The sequence below is a fragment of the Pteropus vampyrus genome, unplaced genomic scaffold (genome assembly GCF_000151845.1).
Source record: "Pteropus vampyrus isolate Shadow unplaced genomic scaffold, Pvam_2.0 Scaffold1, whole genome shotgun sequence".
NCBI classification, from domain to species: domain Eukaryota; kingdom Metazoa; phylum Chordata; class Mammalia; order Chiroptera; family Pteropodidae; genus Pteropus; species Pteropus vampyrus.
The window spans coordinates 4,660,668-4,667,051 of NW_011888782.1; the positions used below are offsets into that span (position 1 = coordinate 4,660,668).

The 6,384-nt window shown below is 32.6% G+C and overlaps 1 pseudogene; it reads right to left on the reverse strand.

Annotated features, from left to right (window-relative positions):
- Nucleotides 1–2,368: 2,368 nt before the first annotated feature.
- Nucleotides 2,369–2,484, reverse strand: LOC111736793 (annotated as a pseudogene).
- Nucleotides 2,485–6,384: the final 3,900 nt, after the last annotated feature.

A 6,384-nucleotide genomic window follows, 5' to 3' on the forward strand; every position in this document is an offset into this window, starting at 1 on the left:
GGAAACTATAGACACCTATAAAGTTGAGACTGAAGATCATCTAAATCTTTGCACCCAGAGATAACTGATAACGTTTTAACGAATATTTTCTAGTCGTTCGTCCTCACATATGTATGTATTTTTAGAAAATTTGTAAAGCATTCTTGACATAGTTTTGCTTGTTGCTTTTTTCCCACTTAATAGCAAAGCAAATTCCAATGTCAGTGAATATTTTCAGAAAAAATAATTTTGAAGCTTGTCTATTATTTTATCTGAACTTAGTATACTTAAAATTGTTTATATAATTTTGCCAAATATATTAAGTTAAATTTATAAAAACTAAATTTTATTTATTTATATTTGTAAATGTTAAATCGAGTTGTTGAAAGAACTCTAAATTCTGTAGAGTAAGGAAAATAAAATATGTACACTCAAAAGCACTCATGAATTTTAAAGGTACAGCATGCATTCTCCACAGGGGCAGTATTAGTCCAAAGGAGTAAAATTTGTTTTTTTTAGTGAAAAATCTTACCCTTTTTATAGATAAAGCATATATACATGGTACGTAGAGTATACAAACAGATACACAATCTATCTGTAGTATTAAAATTTCAAGAGGGAGAGGGGCAATTAGGAAAACAAAGTCTAAAAAGATTTCTTAGTACGGGTGATAATGAAAAGTAGGTCAAGAGACACTGAAATAATCTGGTAGAAAACTGAATCCTACAGGGCAATTCAGTTACTTTAAACTTAAGCTCATATTGAAGAAATATGATTCCTCTCTAAGATATAGAATCTTCTGATGTACTACTATAAGTTTTACCTGATAGTAGACCGTCATTTTTGAGTTCAAGATTCAGAGGAAAGAAAATATGCAAGTTAAATTAAGGTCGAAATTCCATATGTTGCAATTACGTTACATAGTATCACTACGTTAGAAAACTATTCATTGTCAAAGGGAAAACTCATTTCTTCTACCTTAAAAACCCAGACTTAATCATTTACCTCTTGAAAGAAAATGTCAGTTGTTTTCTTTGTATTTTAATTTGACAAACTTCGGTGGTTTTTTAAGAGTATGAATTCTCATTTCGTACCCACGTCCAATAATTAAAAAGACACCATCACCACAAGAACAAAAATGGTAGCAAGAGGCATTGACTTAGGTATTTTTTAAAATAACAGCCTTATTGAGATATAATTCACATGATAATTCACACTTTTAGAATTATACACTTTTAGAATCTAAAGTCATTTTTCATACATTTTCAGAGTTGTACAATCATCACCACTATCTAATTTCAGAACCTTTTCATCACCCCCTAAAGAAACCCCATACCTAATAGCAGTCCCTTCTCATTCTATTTCCCATAGCCCCTGCAACTACTAATCTATTTCTCATCTCTATAGATTTTCCTTTTCTGGACATTTCATATAAATTGGATCATACAAGATGTTGGCCTTTGAGACTGTCATCTTTCAATTGGCATAATGTTTTCAATTCATCCATATCCATAATGTAGCATATATCAGTACTTTATTCCTTTTAATGGCTGAACAATATTTCATTGTATGGACATACTATATTTTGTTTATCTATTTATTATATTTGTTTATCTATTTATTGGATTTTTGGATTGTTTCCACTTTTTTGGCTATTATAAATGATGCTGCCATAAACATTTGTATATAAATTTTTGAGTAGACATGTTTTTGCAATTTTCTTAGGTACACATACATAGAAGTGGGGTTGCTAGGTCATTTGGTAACTCTGTGATTAATGTTTTGAGAAACTATCCAACTATTGACCAAAGTGACTATGCCATTTTACAATCCTGCCAGCAGTTTATGAGAGTTTCAGTTTTCTACATCCTCGCCAACCTTTTTTATTTTAGTCATCCTGGTGGGGGTAAAATGGTGTCTCATTGTGGTTCTGATTTGCATTTCCCCCGTGGATAATCATATTGAGAGTCTTTTCCTGTGCCTATTGGCCTTCTGTATGTTTTCTTTGGAGAAATGTCTATTCAGTTCCTTTTCCCACTTTTAAATGGGGTTATTTGTCTTTTTATTGTTGAATTGTGAGAGTACGTTATATATTCTGGATACAAGTCCCTTAGCAGGTATACGGTTTTCAAATATTGTCTCCTGTTCTTTGGATTGTCTTTTCATTTTCTTTATAGTGTCCTCAGAAGCACAAAAGTTTTAAATTTTGATAAAATCCCATTCATCTTTTTTATTTCTTGTGTCACTTGTGTTTTTAGTGTCATATCTAAGAAAACATTACCAAATTCAAGGTCACAAAGATTCACTCTTATATTTTATTCTAATAGTTTGCTCTTGCATTTAGGTCTTTGATCCATTTTGAGTGAATTTTTTAAAAAATTATTATTTATACCTACAGCACCTGATCTTCCTAGATGGTCTCCCATCCAAGTACTAACCAGGGCCAACCCTGCTTAGCTTCCAAGATCAGACATTGGGCTTGTTCAGGGTGGCATGGCCATAGACCATGGACCATGGCTCCACTAGGGCATGAACTCAAGATCTTCTGCATGTAGCAGACATGCTAACTGCTACACTGTGGAACTACGTCCAGAGTGAATTTTTGTATATGGCATAAAGTAAGGGTCTGACTTCATTGTCTTGCATGTTTATATCATAGAGCCATTTGCTGAATGACTGGTTTTGGATCAAGATACAGTAATGATTGATCAACAGGTCAAGATTTTTGTCTGGAACACCCTTTCTTTTTTATTTTCTGTCACCCTTTTTCTTCCTATCCCTATTTGTAAAATACCATTTATCATAATGATAATGTTTGAGAGTCTTATCTTTTACTGAATACTCTTTATTATTATCAATAATAGGGGAATGGAGTGTTCTAGCTGTTTTCCTCTATCTATAAATTGCAGTATTTGGACCTAGGTTTTCCTGATGTCCTTGGGACTTTGGTTCATACAATTTAGTATACACCTCATCCATGTACTATCACTTTAAATAATTTACACAGCATCAAATTCCCATAGCATTAAAATTGTTCTCAAGAAATGTGATATTTCTTTAAAAGGGCTAGATTGGAAACTGGAGGGAACACATAACTAGGAACACTTGACTTGGAATGGGATGGCATGTGTTCTGGTGAGGGAAAGTTTCTAAAAAGAGGTGTGGCAAACCCTTTCAAGTGCAGCTGAGAATGAGCTCCAATAAGGATTCTGGATTTAGCAGCTAGGACATTATTGGTGAACGTTGAAGGAAATCCCAATAACTGGTTGGTGTAATGGTTAGTTCTATGTGTCAACTTGGCTAGGCTCTAGTACCCAGTTATTCAATTAAATATCAATCTAAGTGTTACTCTGAAGGTATTTTGTACATGTACAAATCAACTCACTTTAAGTAAAGGAGAATTTCTTTGATAATCTAGATGATCTTTATTCAATCAGTTGAAAACCTTAAGAACAAAACTGAGGTTTCCTTGAAGAAGAAATTCAGCCTGTCGATTTCCCTACAGATTTTGGACTTGCCAGCCCCGACAAGTGCATAATCCAATTCTCTGAAATCTATATGATCTGATGGTATAATTTTAGAGTCTGAACTTGCATTAAATTTTTTTTTTCATTGAAATCTGAGTCACTGGAACTGAGGCTTTGTAGCAAGAAATGATCAATCAACCTCCATAACATTTTCCTAATAAATTCCCCATTTTTGCATGTTGGCAGGCATCATAGAAGATAGTCAAAAAAGCATCAACATAGGGAAAAGTAATAAAAACAAAAACTAAAAATTATAACCTGATAGCCATGGAATCATGCCTACTATGGAATCAGTCATGGAACACAGTAATTATGAAGCTCATTGGAATGAAGTGAAAGAAAATATATTCTTTATAAAATATAATGGGGAAAGGAATAGTCTTAATTGATAATGCCAGAGAGGTAGAGATTTTAATTTTTCATCTAAGTTGACAAAATGACATATAGTCTTTTAACTACACATCGTAAGGGCAAATTCACATTCTGAAATGAATGCTTTAAAGAAAAAATAAAGGACTTGATTTACTTTGGTGTAGAGCTGGACATGGTATTTTACAAACAAGCTGGTATATATTGGCACTATTTGATTAAATATCTTTTAGCTCCTATTGCACTCCTACTGATTGTATCTTAAGGCCATGTGTCAGGGTTAGTGAGCTACTATAAACATGTAGTTAATAAACTAGTGAAACTGCTTTTTGAGTATTGTCATGTAGTTTTTTCCAAAAGAACTCCACCAAGATAATATACAAGCATCCTGTGTTTTTGTGAGCCCAGTGACTTCCAACTTTTTTAATGTCTTAGATATTATTGTTTCATGCTCAACTGTCAGCATGAGAACATTTGCCAGAGAAGATTATTATAACTAGTTACTTTGGTTATATCTTAAGTGCACTCTACATAATAATTTTCAGAACTTATCCTTGAGAGAATAGGGAAAACAGAAACTACATATGGAAAAAGCCCTTAAGAAGGGCTGACTTCCACTGGCACAGTTAGATTAAATGGATTTTAACAGACTTAAATCTTGTTGCTGCTTGATCTCTTTTAATTGAGACAATTACTATGGAAATAAATAATATGAACTAAACCACAACGTATATTGAAATATAATTTTTTAAATTTCTCAATAGAAAAGGTAGAGATTATGAAGCTCTTGATGGCAGAGACTTTGGCCTACTTACTTTTTTATCTCCATCAATTGCATAGGAACTGGTACATAATAATCATTTGAAAATGTTTTATGAATAAAATAACCACTCAATTAATTAATTGGAATAATTGGCTGAATATATTTTTATGGTCTGGCATTGGCCCTAGCAAGTAGTTATTAATAAGGCGATGGGTTGATATGAACTCTGGTTTTCAAGCGTATTATTGAATACATTCTTGACTCAGAGGCCAGACTGAAATTAAATCTGATGGAAAATTAGAGACCTGTTCTGAGGTGGTAAGAACTCATTTATGCAGATATTTGAGAGTGGAATGATTAAAGGAAAGAAAGCTCAATGGCCCCATCCAGTTATGCTCTTTACAGGGAAATACAGGGAGATTTAACAACCATGTATGCAGTTTTCTCTTCAGGAAGATCATATTTCTATTGTATGACAGACCAAATATTATGTTCATATGGTCAACTCTTTTTCTAACTTTGCGGGGAGTAGATATTGTTATGGATTATTCTGGTTTACTGTAAAGACTGCAAATCCTACTTTGATCAATTATTCTTTCTGCCAACATTACCTCCGTCCTTGATTCCAGCCCTAGAAATGGGTAGTTCATAGTAGGTTTTATTGGATTTTACAAAAGATTCTAAAGACTTAGAGAGCACTTTTGTCAGATTTTCACTTTGTACCTTTATTTAGGCAAATTATTGCATGCAGTCACCTAATTGTTAGTCATAGCAGGCATAAAATTACACAACTTGCTTCAGATATGTTTGTCTAAAAGCTGTTCACTTTTGGTTGTCAGCCTCCAACAGTAATGTTTGCAGAATAATCGTAATGAAATTTTAGTATATCAAAACTAATCTGTAGTAAAACTGACTCCATTTCTAGAAAAAGGTAATTTTTATTTGGTCCTTTCACTCAACAAGTGAAAATAGCAAATATGCATAGATAAGTCAAAAAAGAAATACAAAGTACAAGAAATAGTTCCTGCCTTTAAGGAGTTAAGAATTCAATAAGTTGATTTCTCTTACCTGTGGAGAAGTTAGGCTGGCCCCATTAATGAAAGTTTATTTTGAGAAAGACAATTGAAAGAAGTATAATTTAAATCTGAGAGTATGATTTTAAAAGAGGAGAATTAGGAGTAATTTAAAGATACTTGTTATCATTGCTAATTTACATTGTTCTAGAAGCTCAAGCCAAAGAAAAAATATGTAATATAGCACAATTAAAAAAATAAACATAGAGATATATCTGTATCCTTGAATATAGATAGAAAACTATATAATAGGATACACGCTAAGCTATTAAAAGTGATTTTGAGAAGTAGGACTGTGACATGGAAAGGAAGTTAATTTTTACTTGTTTTCCTTTCTGCATTTCACTGTAGCCTGAATTTTATATTTTACCACAAATATCCATTAATTTGTTGCATTTTTAAATTTAAAAAATCAAGGAATCAATGAAATCATAAAACAGGATTTCAACAAGTCAGAAAGAGAAATCAAATGGGTTATTAAAACAGAAGTCATGTCAGAAGCAGATTTTTAAGAGTTGGAGGATGAATTTATAAGATTGGCGAGCTGATGAGGCTAGAGCATGAAATGATGAATAAAAAAAGACAAATAGAAAGACTGACTGGGGAGCCATCTGTGACATGAGTTTTTATGTGCACTACGAAGTGCAGTGTGCCCATATGATTAAATGGTCAT